Genomic DNA, 20767 nt, shown 5'->3' with positions numbered 1-20767 from the left:
GTTCTCTAAAGTCACTGTTGTAGTTTGTATGACGTCATGGCAAAGTGTGCAGACTTGGGTTTACGTACTTGCAATATCGATTAAAATATAACCTGTATTTGTAACCAGTTTTGTAACTTGTACAAAACTGTTTAATAGACACACGTTGACGTGTAAAAACGTTGTATTATATTACTCAAAGTCAGTTTATCTGTCGATACAACTAGGGAGTCCCAGCCGCGCTAGCTCGCTAGCTAGCACAGAACGAAGTTAAGTAATGTGACGAGACTGAATTTGAAAGTACAAAAAACTTACCAGACAACGTCGGCAACCCTGCACCATGCATCATTCTTTTTGTTAATGTCTCTGTACGAAAACAGAGACATATTGAACAGGACTGGCAACACAGCCACACAGATGATTAGGCTCTCCTCCATCTTGAAACTGAAATTTAGAAATGTTTACCATGGTTGGTACGTTACGAGAATCGCTAGAAAAATTGCTCCTCGTTTACATAAAGTTGAGAATCTGAACTTGAATTGCTTGGATCTCGTCACATCGTTACTCACAATGCACCACGCAAGCAATTCCCCTGGCTCCATTGAAAATTAATGGGAAGCATGTCGTCATTCGCATCGCGTCGCTGCAGTGGACATGCACCGTAAAGGACGAATACTTTGAGATTTGTTGATAGAGCTGGAACTACTTGATATGGAAGAGGACTTGCTTTTTATTTATTTTTGAGACAAGAACAAGAGAAGAGGAGACAGAGGCGGAATGTACGTCCACTTGATCAAACAAGGCAGTTGACGGGAGAATATGCATCACCTGTTCGACCTCTAAGGGATGTCGACGAACAGATGCACTTTGCATATTTTCGAATATCGACTGGCAAGTTTGACGACCTTCTTTGTCGTGTGGAGCCACACATTCGGCATCAGGGCACACACATGCTGGTTGATGCCGCACAGCTGTGGTGCTACGCCTTTTAGCCTCTGGTGGAAGCCAACAGGCCGTAGCGACGAGCTACAAGCTGGCATCTTCCACAATGTCCAGCATTGTGTCTGAGGTCTGCAAGGCGTTGTGGACAGCTCTACAGCCAGACCATTTACCCTGTCCCTCAATCAGCCAGTGGGCAGAGATAGCGGCGTTTTTTTTGGCGGCTGTGGGACTTTCCAAACTGCGTTGGGAGCCTCGACGGGAAGCATGTTAACATCAAGGCACCACCTCATGCCGGGAGTGATTTTTTTAATTATAAAGGTGCTCACTCCATTGTTCTGATGGCAACACGCAATGTCAGGTATCGGTTCATGATGGTGGACGTCGGAGGATACGGACGGGAGAGCGACGGCGGCGTTCTCAAGGAGAGAACCTGGTGAGTGGCGCAGCGTAGTGGCTGGTGATGCCAATCTGTCACAGACACCACGGATATCAAGGAGCCGTGCCACCAGAGCTGCTCTGGGTGTGAGGAATGACTTCATGCAGGTTTTTCAGACGCCTGAAGGAGTGGTGCCATGGCAGAATGACATGGTGTCACATGGCACACTTAACCCCAGAGGCCTGTTCCATAAAGTCCCAAACCTGACTTGAATTAGTTTAATTAGTCAAGCGGGGATAAAGCGGTTACATAAAGGCCAATTTCAGCTCACGCAGTCCTACTAATTCAAGTCAGATTAAAGTTGTCAAGATAATTGCGCGTGCACCATATTCTTAAGTAGCCCTAAAGGTAGAACGTGAATCATATTGATTAACAATGGCAAAAAGAGAGCGCGCGACCAAGCAGCGTTTACTCCTTGAACTTTACAACCAGTTCGAACATTTAATAACTAAAAAAGGCAATACAGCGGCAATTAATAAAACGAGAGAGAAAGGCTGGCAAGAAATTACGGTTACATCACTTTGAATGTGTATGGTCTAAGTAGAAAAAAAATTTACATGTAAAAATCCTGCAATCCAACCTAATTTAGTAACAATTTTATTATAGACCTACCAAATTAAACGTTTTTTGGGGGGCGCACCTCCAAACGGCAACAACTTGAGTGGGAAGAAAAGGACGTGGCAGCAAGAACCAAATACAAAAATATTGTTCATTATGGTAAGTTTGCCTATATACCAAGCATACCCCCCCCGGAAGGAAGAAATCGTGTGCCGCCCCCTACCCCGTCGGCCCCCCCCTCGACAGCGCCCTCAGAACGAGCACCGCTACTACCTGGCTGCGACAAACGAAAACAAAACTGCTGCACGGCAAGCAGGGGTGCCTGCAGCTGCCTGAAGGGGGCGCCAATATGCCAATTCCCCACAAACTGAAATGATCGATAAGAGAAAACCGCACAGAGATTTCTTTTTTTATGCTTGTGCGCCCCCCACGTAACATGAAAAAATGCCGCCCCGGGCGGCTGCCCGGTCTGCCCGTGCCTAAAACCGCCCCTGCATGTAGTCAAAGGCATAACTACCGTTAGGTTGGTTGATGTGTCTGTATTTGAATATTCTTGACCAATGCCTCATTCTGACATGTTATTTGTTTCATAGTGATGGATAACTCTGTGTGCCTGTTGGAACCACCAGCCAGCATGCAGGAGGACCTTGTAAGTATGAAGTTCAAAGCACTGGTTCACTGTTAATGTTAAGTGGTGATCACTGGACATAAAAGATGTATGGTTTCAGGGTGAAGGCCCGTCTTTCAGACAGGAGGATGAGGAGACGCTGTCCGTGTATTCAAGGAGGGCTGAAGTAAGCAATGATTGTATGCTCCAAAGCCCTAGTTGTGCCCAAAGCTTATTTATTTTTCCCAAAACATTTGTTGTAGGACACTGCCCCATGCCCTGACACTGGTGACAAAGTGAGTAGCCTATAATACTAATAAATAAAACACAAGGGCATTCTAAAAATGAATAACTCTTTTTAAAAAGGATAAAAATGTAAAAAGTGTCTACAAGAGATACCTCAACAAAAAAAAAGGGATGCACTTGACGTAGACATGAGGTACAAGAAAATGAAGATGCGGAAGATTGAATTGGAATTCCAGAAACTGGAGAAGGATGTAAGTAGAACTGCCATAATCAAGACAAGTGCACCCTCACATATATCAAATCACATTTTATTTGTAGACTTTTTTTACAAGCAATGTCAGAGGACACCACCTCAAACTAAATGTGTTCCCCCAACAGGCATCTTCAAGTTGAAACAAAAAATATATTCTACAAATTGTGACAATCTTTCAAACAAATTTCAGTCATGGGCTCTGGGAATTGGACATTGTTAAGAACTTAAATTACCACCAACGGGTGGGCCAACTGTAGGCTACACTAAAGGAAAGAGGGGACGTTTCAAAATCAACAATACATATACTGCAACCGTATGCTAACCAAAATAATTATTTGCATATACATTCCTTATTGCCCTGCCCGTTTCGTTGTCTTTGAAAATAGGTTTAATGTTCCAATCTTCCTGTACAACCACCCTTGGTGGTCTCTTTCTCCTCAGGCAGGCGATGTTGTGGAGCACAACACATGCAATAATGATGTTGCATGCCCTATGTGTAGTCACTTGGAGGTGTTGGAGGCAGTGGAATCTCATTTTGATGAGGCCAAACGCCATCTCGATACGCGCCCTTGTGCGTGCGTGGGCAAGGTTATACTTGCGTTGCGCATCTGTCTGCGGCTCCTGATAGGGGGTCAACAGTTAAGGCTGGCAAGCATATTCCTCGTCTCCCAGCAAAAGCCCTGAAACTTCGCCTGGGTAGAGTACAAATAAATAATCTGACTAATTTATGCAGACCAAAATTTAAGACTGTATTTTTTTTAAGCTGTGCATTGAAATTACATTTACAATAGGCCGATACATTGAGCCTACCTTGTGACAATTGTCTGGAAATTGGTGAGGCTCGAAAGATTCTAGAATCATGCACCAAGCCAGGCCACTTTACCTCCACGTGTGTGATGATACAATTGGCATCACAGATCATCTGAAAAAATGTTGGTCATTCAACTGCAATAATATAGCCATAAAATGAACTCAGAAATGTAAGTAGCTACATTTCCAATTGTGTCAAGTGTTGCATTAGGCGCAACTCTCTGACAAGATTTTAGAGCCTTAAGAAGATAGAACATAACCTAACCATATAACTAGCTCTATAGGCCATTTATCCCGATCTATTCTACAACGCAAGCATTCTCAATTAATAGGCTTACCTGCACATTGATACTGTGAAATGACTTCCTATTCACAAAGTCTGCCTCATGCGGACCGGACGGAGTCTTTATACGGACATGGGAGCAGTCCACAGCCCCAGTAACATTTGTGAAAGCTACAAAGGGTCAGTAAATAGGTCAGCCAACAATTGTCACCTCTATACACGCCAACATATGTCATGCAGTTAAAGCTGGACCTCAGCCTACCTTCGATTCCATAAAAGGTCTCCTTAATGGTACGAACACCTCTGTGACCAGGGAAGGTGATGAAAATATTCAGCAGTTTTTTTAAAGCTATGTTAACTGCTCTTACAGAGCGGCAAACAGTGGCTTTGCCAATATTCTCTGCGTCTCCAACGGTATAGAGAAATATGCCACTGGCAAAAAAACAAAGTGCTATGCACACAGTCTGTGGGACTGTGAGAGCTTTATTGCGGCGGGTTGAATTGGAAAAATATGGGTGAAGCAACCTACAAATATATTGGATCCCTTCCCTGGAGAACCTCTACCGCTCGTGAAGGTGATTGTCAGGATATGCCAATGGGTCAGACCAGTCCCTGAATGTACGCTCTCTTTGAAGAGCCCTTCGCATGATCCCAGCTCCCTCATTTAGCACCTCGTCAATGAAGGACACGCCATAATTGCCAACGAACAGCACGTTGAGTCTGTGTGCACCTAAGTCTATTTATATACCTTTTATTTAGGCTCATTAGTCAAACCTGTTTGGTGGATAATAGGCTGCTATCCGTGTTTTCATGGCCTATCATTGTGCAATACTTCATAAAATGTCAAATGTTTTGAAGTATATTTTATACAAAAGCACATTTTTGGACTGATATAAAGTTACGTTTAGCGTTATGTCAGAAAATCCTGGTGAATAATCGTTTTCCCATTAGGTCAGCATTACAGGAAGGTCTGGTTAAGCACCAAGTCACGCTTAGCCCGACAGTTAGTCTGCCCCGGACCAGACTAGTTTCGCAGCCTAAGTTGCCATAGAAACAGAGTTCGAACTACGTTGAGCTAGCTTTATGGAACCGAATGAACAAGAAATGAGTCTGACTAACTGACATAAGTCTGTCTTATTCGGTAAACTCGCTCTATGGAACAGGCCCCAGATCTTGACATTTTAAATAAATGTTTTTAACTATTTCAAAACCTGTTTGGTGTGTTATTTTTTCCTTACTTTGTAAACAAACAAGGTGTGAAATCCCAAAAATATTCAAACAATACTAGAGTTCTATTTAGAAAGTGCTAAGAAGCAGCATAGTGTATTGGCATATGATCTTGTTTAAAATGCAGGCTGTATTAACTCCTATTAGTGTGAAATTAATTGATTCTGACTTTTAGCCATGTAAATAAAATCCCCAACTGTTGAATTACTGTTTTATTTATAAGAAAACAATAAAACAAAACAAGTGATATGGCAAATAATGTGCGAAAGTACAACAACAAACAAGGTGCAACTACGTTATATAACAAACCATAATATAACAAAATACAAACTATATACACATACATAACTATTTACAAATTGCAGTAACTTGGCCCACTGTCGGGCTGGTTTTCATGCATCAGGGTGTATACCTGGTGCATAATTGAGCGTTGCCTGTCTTTGGGGAGATTCCTTGCCATAAACTTTATGGTTTGCCCATAGCAAGCAAATTGGTCTGGTGGTGGTGGTGGACATGGTTCCACATTCGCAAAAAGTTTATACAGTTGGATCCTGCGCTCCTCGATCCTGGCAAACACATCAGCAATGGAACTGTGGTCTGGCTCCAATCGTCTTTTCCTCTTTTGGGAACAAGGAGTTGGCCGTACCATGGAGGCTGGAGAGGTGGACAGAGTTTGAAAACTTGGAGGCGTATGGCTGGTTGAGGTGGATGGCTCAGGGGAGTCCTCAGCTGGTGAGATGGATGGCTCGGGGGAGGATGGCCCTGTGTAATAATAAAAGAACAGGCAGTTGCTCTGTTAACAATATGAAAATGTCATTTGGCTACTATGATGAAAGTTGCATAACTAGAAATATTTACCTGTTTTTTTTTGTAGTTTGACGACGTATCTCGATGTTTCACGTGAGGCATCAACCACGACATGGACATAAAGAAAGCAGGGACCTTCCGCCCACCTGCATCGCCACTGCTGCTTTTGGTGGTCTTCTTGACCCTAACAAATTTGTCACGAATCTTGCTCCATTTCTTGATGCACTCTTGAATATCAAGACCGACCGCAACCAAAATCTCTTTCCAAGAGTTTGCGGTCATCTGCGCGTCTTTGTATGTCTTCAAAGATGGGTTGTAGAGGTTCTCATACCTCCGGATATCTTCAACCAGGCGCTCATCAAAGTTGTTCTCCATGATTGTGTTTATGTTTTTAAAGAGGGCGGTATAACAGGAAATTTAAGGGCCGGAGATGTGAGATTCCAGAAATGATGTGATGTCGTTAGAAGACCAATCCCAGCCAAGAGGTATCCGTAAAATGACGGATGGACGGATAGTCAGGAAAATCAGTAGCTGCGCGTAGAGCTCTCCGAGGGGCACGGAGAGAGAGTTTTACTTCTCCGTAAAAACGCAGAAGTATAAATTGGGCTTAACAGTTTCTCACGGACTTTAGGAGAGTTCGTGAATGATTCTGTCCCTAATCGTTTCATCAAGTTGGACTCTTTCAGAAGCATTCTTAGCACGGTTATAAACAGGTCGAAACTTTCACCCTTCCCCTGTATTTTCTGGTGGAATATATATATACCCCACAAAATGGGGTTTGCTCTGAGTTTAACATATGCTTCAAACCTGTCGTAGTACGTCTTGAGTGCTTTTCTTTCGTCTTCTGTGAGTGTCCATGTGCTATATGTATATCCCTTCCTTGTTTGCCAATCAATGGAAGTAGATAGCTGCAATTTTCGTCCTGTCGTTTGTTGTGTAATTGGTCTGGAGAACATCAACTCCACATGTTGGCGGAATTTCTTCCATGCGTCGGGCAGATTGGATGAATCCCAATCCATCCGTGGCGTGGGGACCGTCAATTACACATTTGCTCGAACCATTTCACAGAAGACAGTTATGAAAACCTGGGACAATGTAAAGCAGGATTTGCTATAAAGCTGTTGCTGAAAAGAGGTGCTGTTTCATGCGGTTGTGATGTTCATCACAGCTTCATCACAGCTTGCGGATGTTCAACACAACCGCAAGCTGTATGATGTTGTCGCTAACAGTTATTAGCAATGCTAACGTATCCTGCCTGCATTCAAGCATGCATAGGTATAATGTGTGATGATTTAGTTTATTGACAATGGGGCTGCGTTATTTCATGTGCCTGACTGTGTTTCATTCAAATAAATGACCTGTTGTCATGTCTACATATCTACAAATCACGATGCATGTTTGTCCAGATCTATTTTTCAGCAAGATAGGTAGAGCTAACTGAAGCTGAGTTGAATCCCGATAGTTTGGTTGCTAATGCTGGGTACACACCACAAGATAAAAGGGCTGATTTCGGGCCGATTTCACCCTTCCGACAATCCTAGGTAATGTCCGTACAATCCTAGGTATTGTCCCGATTATCTACAGATTATTATTACGGAGCTGGCTGGCCCGATCGTAAATGTTGGATATTTACGATCAGAAATCCTGGGGCCTAATGTATAAAAGATTGCGCAGCTTTCATACCAGAAGATGGCGTATGGCCAAAACTCAAAGTACCTACGCACAGAAATATTAACCAGTCGTAAACCAGGTCCTACGCACCTTTCCTTTATAAATCACAATCAACGTGAGATTGACCGCACGTGAACGAGCCACTGACCCCGCCTTGCCTCCTCCCATAAATTAATATGCAGACGGCCTATAAATACGCCCCCGAGGCCATTTCTTTGTCTGAAAATGGCTTGAACTCCATGCCTTGACACCTGTTTGTTCCTTCACTTTTCAAGGTAATACAACCTTTTCTTGTGGGTTTTAAACTGCTGCAAATGAGTGGGGATGATCTAAAAACAAGCACACTAGTAAGGGGGGTGTTGCGTTGGTAAAATATGTCTGTGTGGGTGTTTGATTTTGAACATTGTGATTGAACATGGTTTTGGGCCACGGACGGTGGTCGCTTGTGTTGACTGATTATGCATTTGGCAGTGAATATGAAATGATTGTGTTAGCCTGTCTTTTATGGTAGTCTGTTTTACTGATTGTTAATAAAAGTGAACTCCATGCCTTGACACCTGTGTTTGTTCCTTCACTTTTCAAGCGTAAGGAACCTGTTTGTGTTGGCCCAAGTTCCCCTAAACTTGAGGCCGGTAACAATTGGGAATTTCACAGGGAATTTCAAGAAGAATTTCACAGACAGAGAACGAGCTTCTAATAACAGAGGTGGAGGCAAGGAAATGTGTCCCGTTTGGCGTCATCAGGTGTTATTAACAAAATAAAGTTGGCGGAGTGGCAAACTGTCATGAGAGCCGTAAATGCTGTGGGTTCGGAGAACCGGACCATGGCAAACATTAAAAAAAATTGTCCGATGTTAAACTAGAAATTAACAGCGTGGCAGCTACAGGTGGAGGGCGGAAGCACCAGCCCTCACGCCACAGAAGGAAAGGGTGGCTGCAATAATCGACGGCTCACTTATAGCTGGAGTTCTGCCAGCATGTGAGGGAGATTCAAACATTCATCCTGGTAAGTAGGAAATACACCTCAACTCAGACACATTTAAAGACCAGTTACAAAAACCACACATTTCCGTCCAAATTACGCACAAGAAGCAGTCTTAACCAACTGATGTCATGTCGTTTATTTCAGATAATGTGGAAACTGAGGTATTCGGCACGAGGGAGACCCAGGAGGGGGGAGGGGGGACCCATGTTGGCCAGCACCTCCAGAGCAGGGTATGGAGCGCACACTGGATCGGCTGGACCACCTGCCTCTGCGGCTGAGGGACGCCAGACTGGTCTTGTTCTCACCGATGCTGTGCTGCAGTCACAAAATGAAATTATGAACACCATGACAAGGCGAAGACATGGGCCAAATTTTTTCCAAGGGTGTGGATGTTCTTCATGTTCGTATGCTTCATGTTTTGGTTACCGGCAATGTTTTTGGGGCTATCACGTTTATGATCATTGACCTATGCACTTTTGTAAATCTCTCTGTTGTAAGTCTGCTAAATGAATACATATAAATGTAAATATTCTTCCCTGTAATATGTTCAGGTTTGCTGTTACTTCATGCACGCCACTACATTTAAACTTATGCTTTCTTTTTCACGTAGGAAGATCCATGATAGCCCATTGTTCTTTTAGCAAATTATGCTTGAGGGCGGAGTATGCGCTAATTGCCTGATGGGTGTAAGGTTTGATAAATACTACGCAAAATGAGAAGGCAATGCGGGCGCTATTACCAAACTCGAAAAAACAGACGCAACGTAAACTGCCCCATTGTTAGTAAATGAGGCCCCAAGACATAGGCAGTCGCCTAGGGCGACAATTTCCCAAGTGCATCCATTAATTAACCCTCCCGCACAGCTAATATTTATTTTGGCCTGTCTCCTAAGGAGGTAAGTGTAGTCTAGTAGCTTCTGTAAAAAAAAAACATTCAACATGCAGATCACTGCTCTTACTAAAACAATTTTAAATGCTTATCAAAATGTGAGATTTGTAGGCTGTATTCTTTAAATACATTTATTTTTCAATCATAATTTCTAAATTACATCACTAGACTTTTGTCGGTCAAACGGCATAGTCCTACTATCTTTCACTCGACAGGAGCATCTTTGGTTCACTGAAGAGATATGTAAACACAGCAGCAGATCACTGGATGAGAAGACACCCTGGAAAAACTGTGATAATCTATGACGTTCTAAGCCTAGTGCCAACAGCTCTGCCATGAGCAATGACACCAAGCAACATAACATCTGGCTTTGTGTGCACTGGCATCTGCCCCTTCAACCCAGATATTTATGATGAGCAAGACTTCTCACCTGCCTATGTCACCGACTGCCCTGTTCCTTCACTGGTACCATGTGGTCCTACACACCACTCAGCCAGAGCCTGTTTGAGGTAGAGCTGCTGCCAGAGTATCCTGGTGGTTCAACCAGGGACACCTGTTTAGAGTTTGTCATCCCTGACCACCCAGCTGTCTGTTTGGCTGTCCCACCTGAAGAAGGGGGAAGAGGTCGGCTTGATGTCCCAGGGGGGAACCGACAGACACGGTAGTCTAGGCCCGAGTTTCAGGACTTCTGTCCAGGCATTCATTCCAGATAATGTACGTCCCTTTCCTAAGGCTGGTCCGAGAAAGGACACAAAACGAAGAGGCAAAAGGAGGTCAAAGGTGATCCTCAGGGACTCTTCGGTGAGGGCAGCTCTGGAGGAGGAGCAACAGAAAAGGGTCCAGAAGAAGCCGTCCGCACCAAAGAAAAGGCTCCTCGCTAGCAGAGGCACTGCACCCACAGTTTCCCAGGACAAGGATGAGGAATGTCTTGTGTGTGGGGAAAGCATTCAGCTCATCCTTTCCTGGGGAAGTGTGGGTGAAGTGTCCCTTTTACCAGCTCTGATCACATGAGGCATGCACTGAAGGTGCAGAACATGTCACAACTGTGACAATTAGTAGTCTAATGCCTTTTGTTATTTTCCTGTTTGTTTTTAAGGCTGCTGTTTATCTGTTAACGCTGTTACTATAAGTCAGTTTTCTACAGCCACACTGTAACACTGGGGGGGGGGGGGTATTGCATGCCCCACCATGACCATGTAAATGCATACAAATGAAATGACATTGATGGCTATATGATCATTTATTTCTTGGACCTTAACAAAACTGCTAAAAGTGTAAATGTAAATTCATTTTTTGTGCCATTTAGTCCAGTGCTTCTGCGGCTTTAAATATAACAAATGATAAATGATAAATTCTTTAGATGGCCACAAAAGAAAATTAAGACACCTTCAGTCCTCCTCGTGGTTTGGCATATTTTTCTGAAGACAATCTTTCCCAACAGTTGACGGTTACCTATCAAGTATGCATGAAAGTCCTTGCAGGTCATGTGTTTGAAATTGTACTGGGTGCCCAGAATCCCCTACAGTGATTCAACAGACAAGCAATTCATCTCCTTGCTCCATTGGGCTCCTGGGAATAATGAAAGCCATCGTGTCTTGCTGTGAGAGAGGAGAGTTCTGTACTCAACTTCAGCAAACTCACAGTACTCCTTCAGACTCTCTGTGCGCTCAGTGTAGATGTGGAAGTGTTGATACATTTTAAAGATGATGTTGTCAATGTCAACATCCAGCGTGTCTGCTCCATGGTGAACACAATTGTTCAGTATGTGTGCTGGACAGCCCACGCCAATTAGAGACTTGTTCTGCAAGGACTTTTTTAAGTTTGCAAAAACATTCCTTCATTCCTCGGGACACCAGCTCCCCCCAAAGTTTGTATTGCAGTTGTCGCCTGTAAAAGCAATACATTTCAAAGATACCCCTTTATTTTCCAGTGTTTCTTTGATGTATTCTGTAATAGTGTCAGCTGATTCATTTGGGGTGCTTTTACATTACATTCATTCACTAGAGCGACTTACAATAAGTACAGGGACATTCCCCCCGAGGCAAGTAAGGTGAAGTGACTTGCCCAAGGACACAACGTCATTTTGGCACGGCAGGGAATCGATCCAGCAACCTTCTGATTACTAGCCCGACTCCCTCACCGCTCAGCCATCTGACTCCCATTTCAATTAATTTACTTTGCAGACCACCATTCTTCCAATCAAAATACTGAATGAGCAGAAGGAATAGTTTCTCAGCTCCATGATTGCTGCCATCAGTAGACACGCCACAGTACAGAATTTCTTCAAGTGCTTCCAGAGCAACTTAGACAGAATGTGGGGCTATCACGGCATTAACAATGGCTTCTGTCTTGGTGTGAGCACTTGACATTTTCTGAGCTCTCACCGAATCAGTGAAAACCTTTCTTAGCAAACTAGATGTGCAGTCCATTGATCTGTAGCTGTTGTGATGCTTTATTGTATGAAATGCAAGGGTTCCCTCTGCAGCCGTAACAGCAGTGTTTGTTTTGCTCACTATATAGTTACTTTACTCGATGAGCTCTCTCCCCTTGCTGCAATTTTGTGTTTTGCAGAGTGCATGTGAGCTTCCAAATCACTGGCACGTTTATTTGCCACTGACACGAAAGTGCCTGGTTTGCATGTCATGCACTCAGCTTCCAAAGCATCACGGCCGAGGCAAAAACGCTTTTTTTTTTTAAAGTTCATCCGTGAACTTGCATTTACGTTTTGGCATGGCTGCAGATGTCATATGCTGTTGTAAATGTAGCCGGTGTGAATCGGTGAAACTCACTCCTCCTGTATGTAATGGGCCACCCGCGTGAACGAATAGCTAGCTTTTCTTTGGCGTACCTGGTAGTGGTGGCGCTTGGGAAGTCAGAGATGGCGTGTTCGACCCTTGGTGAAGGGTGGACACGGTCCGGAAAAGCCTGATGGAACTCGCAAAACCACGTCCGTTGCATACCCGCACATTGGTGCCGTGACCCGGAGCTCACTAGGTTAGCCTTAGCTAGCCGCCGGAGTGAGTTTCAGAGGGGTGAATGTAGCCGGTGTAAATTGGTGAAACTCACTCCTCAGGTATGTAATGGGCCACCCGCGTCAACGAATAGCTAGCTTTTCTTTGGCGTAGCTGGTAGTGGTGGCGCTTGGGAAGAGATGGCGTGTTCGACCCTCGGTGAAGGGTGGACACGGTCCGGAAAAGCCTGACAGAACTCGTAAAACCACGTCCGTTGCATACCCGTCACATAAACAATGCAACTAGTGGAGGCGGCAAGGTGCTCAGTGTTGCCAGATTGGAAATAGCAAAGTGTCGTACCAAAGGCTCAAAATGATCGTATTTGGAGGATAATTATTGTGCATCTAGCAACACTGAGAAGGCTATGATAACTCATATGTCTTTGTTGTGAAATGCGGGAAAGCCAACTTTCCATCCAAGTTGAAGAGTCACTTGAAGTTATCAGATCCCCACTGGCTGTGTGCAGCGGAGCTGAACCATGCCCACACTACAATTGGCCCACACAGGCAAGTAAAAAAAAAAAAAATCAATTAAAATATAAATTGTGTGATAAATTAGTTGATAAAATAGGCAGTGTTACTTTATTGACAGTTTGGCCCAAAGCTAACGCTCGCCACTAGCTTTGGCGAATCGTAAGCTAGCAGGTTAGCTAGATAAATGCGGTAGCCTGCTTGTGTAAGCAGGTAACTCAGCTAATGTTACCGTTTAAACTTCGGAAAAGTCTTTTCAGATCGGTAAGTTAAAATACTGGCAGGAACGTTAGCTAGCTAGTAGCCTAACGTTAGTGCTATACATTTCTGACAAGGTTGGCTTTCGATTGCTTAAACCAAGTAGGCCTACCAACAGTTAAGCTATTAGTTGGGTTCAATTCAAATCAGTGTTGTGAAATAGTGTTTTAAAGTAACGTTAGTACTACAGTAACGTGAGTTCACATTACAGTATGTCTAAATAACAGGTAAGAAGAATAGATTGCGCTAGCTATATCATGCTGCCCCAACACGTGGACAGACTTCCACCTGCATCTCCCCGTCTTCTGATTCAGGAGAGAAGCAATTAGGTTTTATAAGACAGATAGCAAGCAACGATAGTGATACAGCGGATAAAACAACTTAATTGTTTCTATTATGCGTGCTTTGTTTATTAACAATATAGTGTAACCTTTGTCTTTCAAATTGAGTTTAATGGAATGCAAGTTTTGCAAGTTCACCAACCTCAAGCTGTTCTCCTGAAGCACTACCACCTGTATCACAGAGGAGCAGCCTGGCCTTGCATCCACACAGATTGCGTGTGCACTTGTAGAACATTTGGTGCATTGAAATCCCACCTTTCAAGATTACACAGGACTGTCCCAAGGCAAGACATTTTCCTGCCTGTTGTGTGAGATTAAAGACATTTGCTGTAGAAATAAATTAGTAGTTAGTGGTGTTTTGTGTACCAACAAAATAATGAAGAAGCTGAGACTGGATGCTCATTGACCAGTAGTACTGGATTAGACTCTACAGAAAATTGAGGCTGTGTGTTTAGAGAATGTAGATGCTGAAATACTCGAGCACAAACTAGCATCCCTTTTTCCACGTATGCAATGTATGTTAAATGTGTCTAAACATGCAATACAGTCAATCATAAAAGAATTTCATGATATTTTGTCGTTATCCAAGTTTCATACGTCTGCGGTTCTGAAAGAGGTCTTGTCAAACATTGAAGTTGAGGACAATATTGTTCAAGAGATAACCTACAGTGTGTTTCGAACAAATCCATTACTTATTTAAACGTCAGTAAAAGGGACATTATGAACTGACTTTAGAAGAAACAGATTTTTTTAAAATTATTTCTCCATTATTGAGCCAACTGAGTTGTGTTATGACAGAACTTCAAGGAAAACCTTTGTCTATGTTTCTGTAAGTAAGGTTATGGAACTTTTACTCAATTGAGCAGAGTTTCTGGAAAAGCTTGTTTTCAATAAGGAGAGTTTACTAGGGCATTACAAGTATTTTCACGATGGCCATTATTTTAAAGAAAATCACATTTTTGGAGAACAAGAGCTGCTCATTTCATTAGGGCTTTACATAGATGATTTTGAACTGTGCAACCCATTAGGGACATCAAAGAATATTCACAAGATTACTGCAGTTTATTGGGTGGTTCTTAATCTACCTTCAAAGTTTTGTTCCAGCTTACATTCAATTAATGTAGCCTTTCTATGAAAGACTTCTGATGTGAAGCAGTTTGGTGACGAAAAATGTTTTGCTCCATTAATTAAGGATTTAAAGTCACATGAACATGTAGGAGCATTTGTTCAAAGTCTTGATAGCTATGTGAAAATAAGACTATTTTGTGTCAGTGCTGATAATTTAGGAGCTCATGGACTTGCAGGTTTTCAGGAAAGCTTCAGCAGGTTTTCAGAAAAGCTTTAGTGTAGATATTGTTTGACAAGTCGCAGTGAAATACCAACCACTGAAATTTCTGATTTCCAGCTACGCACCAATGAACAGCATAATGCATTTCTGGTGCAACTTAAAAATGAAAATGTTACTCATATAAATGGTGTTAAGAGTGTGTTTTAAGTAAGCGTCTGTCATATTTTCATCCTGTAACTGGTTTTCCTCCAGACATATTGCACAACTTCTTTGAAGGTCTTATTCTGGTAGAACTGTGTTTGTGTGTAAAGAAATTGATTACCAAAGGTTATATTACTTTGGACAGACTGAATAGGATAATTTCTTCATTTCCTTACAAATACTCAGACAGGGTGAATAGGCCAAAGACGATTAGTAAAGCATGTTTTGAAAAGGGCAGTATAGGTGGCAATTAGGGCTGGGAGGGATGATGGTATATACCGTGCAATAGTAGAAATGTGTCTACCGTGAGAGATTTGGCTATACCGTTTCAACCGCGATATACTTTTATACTATATTTTTGTACTTCACGTGTCAAATAAATGTCTGGTTGTTGTATTGTATATAAGCCATCATATAAATCGCATTTTTGCAAATCGCATTGCGTTAGAATTGTAGTTTAACTATTATTTGATTTGCTATTTTCGTTTGACCTTGAAGCACATTTGTTTTGGTCTGACGGAATTTTCGATGTGGAGTGTATTTTGTCTAAGCGGACCACATTCATGCCGATGCTAATTAATTATATATGTGAAGACCCATTCTGCAGGTAACCAATTCGATTTGTTGTTCAAGTTTTATGTCTTGTAAAATGTATGTCTGTAAAATGATTGTGAAATTACACTGGTGGTGTTGTTAGCATTCTTGATCTAGGATGACTAGTGAAGGATAACTACTAACTGAGAGTGAGGTCATGCCGGGAAATATCAAACTAAGGCTTTAACGAGGTTGATACACCGAAACCAAAGTTATATGGATAGTAAAACTCAGACTGATCGCTTTCGCTCATTTAGAAATGTTCTTCGGAGGGCATTACGGATATCCTTTCAATATCCTTGCTTTAATTCAAAACATTCTTCTTTGTAATTCCTTATAAGTAGCTTACACAGAGCAGCGCGCAGCTAAACTAGTACTGAAGATAGACTCTACCTCGGGCTGGTCTGGATGTAAATTCTGGGGCGTGACAAAGATACAGACCAGCGCCATTAAGAGGGCGATCACCGGTCCTACGTAGGACCGGTAGCTTTGTTGAAAAGCTAGCGTTTTACAGCAAAAAAATAATAATATTGAGATTTGAATAGGAAAGAGGTGTCAATGGACTTTGATATTAACGGTATGTTCATTTTACCCACCGAACTGTCGTTATTCAACTATGACAAGGTAAAATCGGTTTTGCAGTCAATTGCCCCTTTAAAATGTAGGAAAACTTGTCCTCTTTCAGCCAATGTAACTACTAAAGAGCTCACATTTACAGATTTTCAGCTTTGAGACTTGAAGCGAGAGCAGCCTTTCAAATTCTCTCACTAACTTCAATGGAGAGGTGGGTAAAATTCGTCAGAGAATTTCGAAAGTCAACGTGTTTCTAAACTGCCGGTAGAGTCGTATTTCTGACAGCACAGACATATAAGACAATTTTCAGCTTTTTTAGCATGGTCAGCTATCCCCATTCAGGTTTTCAGCATTCTCACTGCTGTTTCGCAGGAACAGCCTTTTCTAGTTTTATTTGTATTCTTACTATTATTTGTAATTTTTTTGTCAGGTAGCTTGTTTCTTATGTTTACTGTATTTGTAACTTGTTCTTCCCTGAAAGGAAGAAAAAAAATTAATAAATCCAATAAACACATTTTGAAAAAAAGAAGAAAGGGTTTTAATCGCCATGAAAGTTTGCACAGACAATGAATTTATGTTGGCATCCACAGATAACACCTCAACAACACATGTTAAGCAGGCAAAACTTGATTTTACATCGCCAGTGCAGAAAGTGTCTAGCTTGACGTTGTCATACTCATAATTCTAGTCAGAATATGAGTCTGACAACTCTCCGTTGGGCTGTGAGTATGGGGCATGTTTCAACCTAACTCGTAAAACAAATGCCTCTTCGCTCAATTGGATGGATCTACAACCAATCAGAGCAACGTAATATGTTGTTTGTTGAAAACAAATTCAACCCAAGCGCTCTTTGGTGACGTGGTTGATTACGTTACTGTTGATCATCTGTCCATCATCGTATAAAGCCCGCCCTGACAATTTCATTGGTCCCAACAGCTCCTGTTCGGACATAGTTTTTCCCCAACCGAGCTACCCCATACTAGCCTGGCTGCCAGCCCAACTTAACCCTGCCCACAACAAGTTTTTCCCCAACCGAGGTTCTCCAGACCCAACTTCCCAACCAAAAACATTTTGTTGTTGACAGAGAGCGTCCGATGCTACGTGACAATCATACACTCGAATTTAGTTAGGACACGGTGTAAGCGTTTCAGTCAGCACTCAAGGCTCTCCACATACACACCCATGTAAATCTCAGAAACGGTTTGAAAAACTCATGAAACATAATCAGTGATATTGAAAAAAGTTGAATAGATATCAAAAAGCTAAAAAGAAAATTGAATAGTTTAAGGGTTTGTCAACTTTTTTATTGTTTAAATGGTGGCTGTAGCTGAAAGATTGAGAAAGAAAAAGGATTTCAAAGTTGAAGAAGTTTAAGAGGATTGAATGCTGAAGCAGCATTCCAACAATAAAGATTCAAAGAACAATACTTACAATAAGAAAAGGTAGAAACACTTATTAGAAACTGCAAGTTGCAGCTCGGATCGAGAGACCGCAGATAGAGTGCTCCTACCGGAGGAACCCTTATAAGAATAAGAAAAACAACAAAAACAATAAGTTCCCTCCTACCGGAGGAACCCTAATAAATAATAAGAATACTAACAAAAACAATAGGTTCCCTTCCTCCCTCCAGAGAAGCCACCTGTAGTTTTATGACACCTAACTAGGAGACGGGAAGTCTAGAGACACGGGAAGTCTGGGTGACCTGGAAGAGTTCTTGTCACCTAGGTCGATCTGAAGACAATGTGGATTCAACTGTTTTATTTAAAGAGTTAACCAATAACAGAATATATTTGGTATAGCTGCATGTCTGTAGGATGAACCAATGACTTTTGAGAACTGTGGTATCTATAAAATGGTCTGTTGAAGAATGTTCTTGGGGGTTCAGGACCATCACCTCGGTATTGCTGGTGGGCTGGATTCTCCTGTTCCATTCTAGAATGCTAGATGGAGCTGTATGGAATTTTCCTTGTGTTATTGTCTTAAGTTTGCGTGTCGATGATGTTATGTTGGTAACGTTATTACGTCATACGTCAAATAAACATTAACTCTGTACCCGTCTTCAGCTTTACGATTGATTCTCTCAAAACTTCCACGTCAGGACTGAGAGGTAGGTAGCTGAACGGGAGGTCATTCCACCAGACTATAGTACCTTATTATTCCGATGTGGGTGTGTGTATATGTATTGTTGTTGTTTGTGTTTGATATGATGAACAGAGGTTGCTCTGTGCGCAGCAACATTTTTTGGATGGCCCCACCAAATCTTACTCCAAGGTTTTTTGAAAAGTTGGCAGCCCTGTATATAGAACAGGAAAAAAAACGTCAGTTTACAATTGTAGGATTAATGTTTCTATGGTGACTGGAAAGTGAGTGGGAGATAAACTTAGTCACTTTCTTGGCCTTGGTTCTTCTCAAATCGAATCAGTCCTCCTTTGGTACCACTTTACCCCCACCCTCTTCCCTAAAATATACTGTCCTAGTAAGACAAATCTGGAAGAACAGAATCAGTGGAATGGAGAGGAGTGGACTGAGGAAGAGTATCCGGTTTATAGAATTGGGGAAGGGGAAGAAAAAGAATGAAGATATGAAAGGGCTGGGAAGGAGCCTGGATAGTAGGAAGGAGAAGGGATTGTGGAGAGAAGTTAGGAAGAAAGGGGAGACTTAAGGTTTCAATCCACTGACTCACTGTATACACAAAGTCACATGTTTTTATAAAACTATCCTTCGAAATGCTATGGTTACTGAATATGGGCTTGAGTGTACAGACTGTACAATACAACAGTCAGCCTGCTAAAATTGCAGGTCAGGTCCCCACCAGTGGCGTAGGCAGAAATTGTAATTTGGGCAGGCCAGTCCAAAAGTGAGTGGGCCTATAGTTTTTGTGGCGATGTTAATACATTGGCTAAAAAGCAGGCCGCCAAGAGAGTCTTCCTGTCGTAACCCCTAGCAACCATAGCAACCAATTACGCTCCGGAGGCTTCCTACAACTTGCTTCAAGAGTTCAATTTTATTTAATTTGTTTATATTAAAAGGCCAGTGAGTAATGTGGGCAGGCCAGTGCCCTCCTGGCCCATTACTGGTTATGCGCCTGGTCCCCACAAACATACCGTCTATCCATGATCCCTTTTTGAATCAATGTTTCCAGGGGGCAATTAGGTGCACCTGGCTGTAATGAGTGTGTGTGACCAGCAGGTGGGACAATATCGTGTTTCAAATAATTTGAGAAAACCATTAATTCCATCACATTGCTGTCATCACACATCACTATACAGCATTAACTATTATTAATAACTACTTACTAAACGAGAGTGAGGTCACGCCGGGAAATATCAAACTGAGGCTGGAACGTATCGATACGGCAAAGCCGAGGTTTGATATTTCCCGGCATGACCGAACGGTCGAGGTTAGTAAGTAGTTTATTATATGGCATTTTTAGCTTCTTTTCATTTTGTAAACGAAAATAAATGGTACCTCTAGGCTAATTGTAGCTAGCTCTCAAGTCTTCTCACGCTGTGTTTCATGTGTTGCCTAGCAACTCATTATTTTTGATAGAAAGCGGACAACATGGTTCTGCTAAAGTGATTAAAAGAGTCTAGTCTTCATCCTCACTTTCGATGACAAATCTTTTCAGCATCATCTGGATAGTAAAACTCAGCAGCTGACTCGTCGCTCATTTTGAAGATCAGAGGGCAATACGGAGCCGTATTGACCGCCGAGGAGGGCAATACGCGTCTGGCATGAGTACCCATTAGCCAATCAGAAAGCTCGTACCGTCGTTGCCATATTGCCATATAATAAACAATTATTGTCATTATTAGTAAAAATGTACTATCTGTGGACTACCACAGATAGACCTGTTATACCCTGCCCCCACAAGTTGTCCCTCAAGCTTTCTCTTCCTCTCCTTAGTCTCCCACAATGAAGCTAGACATGATCAACAGACTCCAACTCCAAACCACTGGTCACTTGAATGTTTCCCAAAATGAACAATTGCTCCTCCTTGAGTCACCACCTTACCGCGGTGGAGGGGTTTGTGTGTCCTAGTGATCCTGGAAGCTATGTTGTCGGGGCTTTATGCCCCTGGTAGGGTCTTACAAGGCAAACAGGTTCCAGGTGAAAGACCAGACAAAGCGTGGCTCAAAAAAACCAACCATGAAGAAACACAACAATGGTTCTCAGTTGCCCCTGCCCGGAAGCGGGTCACCGGGGCCCCCCCCCCCTGGAGCCAGGCCCGGGGGTGGGGCTCGATGGCGAGCGCCTGGTGGCCGGGCCTTTTCCCATGGGGCCCGGTCGGGCACAGCCCGAAGAGACAACGTGGGACCCTCTTCCAGTGGGCTCACCAT

General features: G+C 42.6%; 1 pseudogene; it reads left to right on the top strand.

The window, feature by feature from the left end:
* The first annotated feature begins 445 nt into the window (after positions 1-445).
* Positions 446-1569, top strand: LOC146286470 (uncharacterized; annotated as a pseudogene).
* Positions 1570-20767: the final 19198 nt, after the last annotated feature.

This window comes from Hypomesus nipponensis, chromosome 6 (assembly GCF_054491055.1).
Source record: "Hypomesus nipponensis isolate SF chromosome 6, ASM5449105v1, whole genome shotgun sequence".
Lineage (NCBI taxonomy): Eukaryota > Metazoa > Chordata > Actinopteri > Osmeriformes > Osmeridae > Hypomesus > Hypomesus nipponensis.
This window is presented reverse-complemented; position numbering and strand designations above follow the sequence as displayed.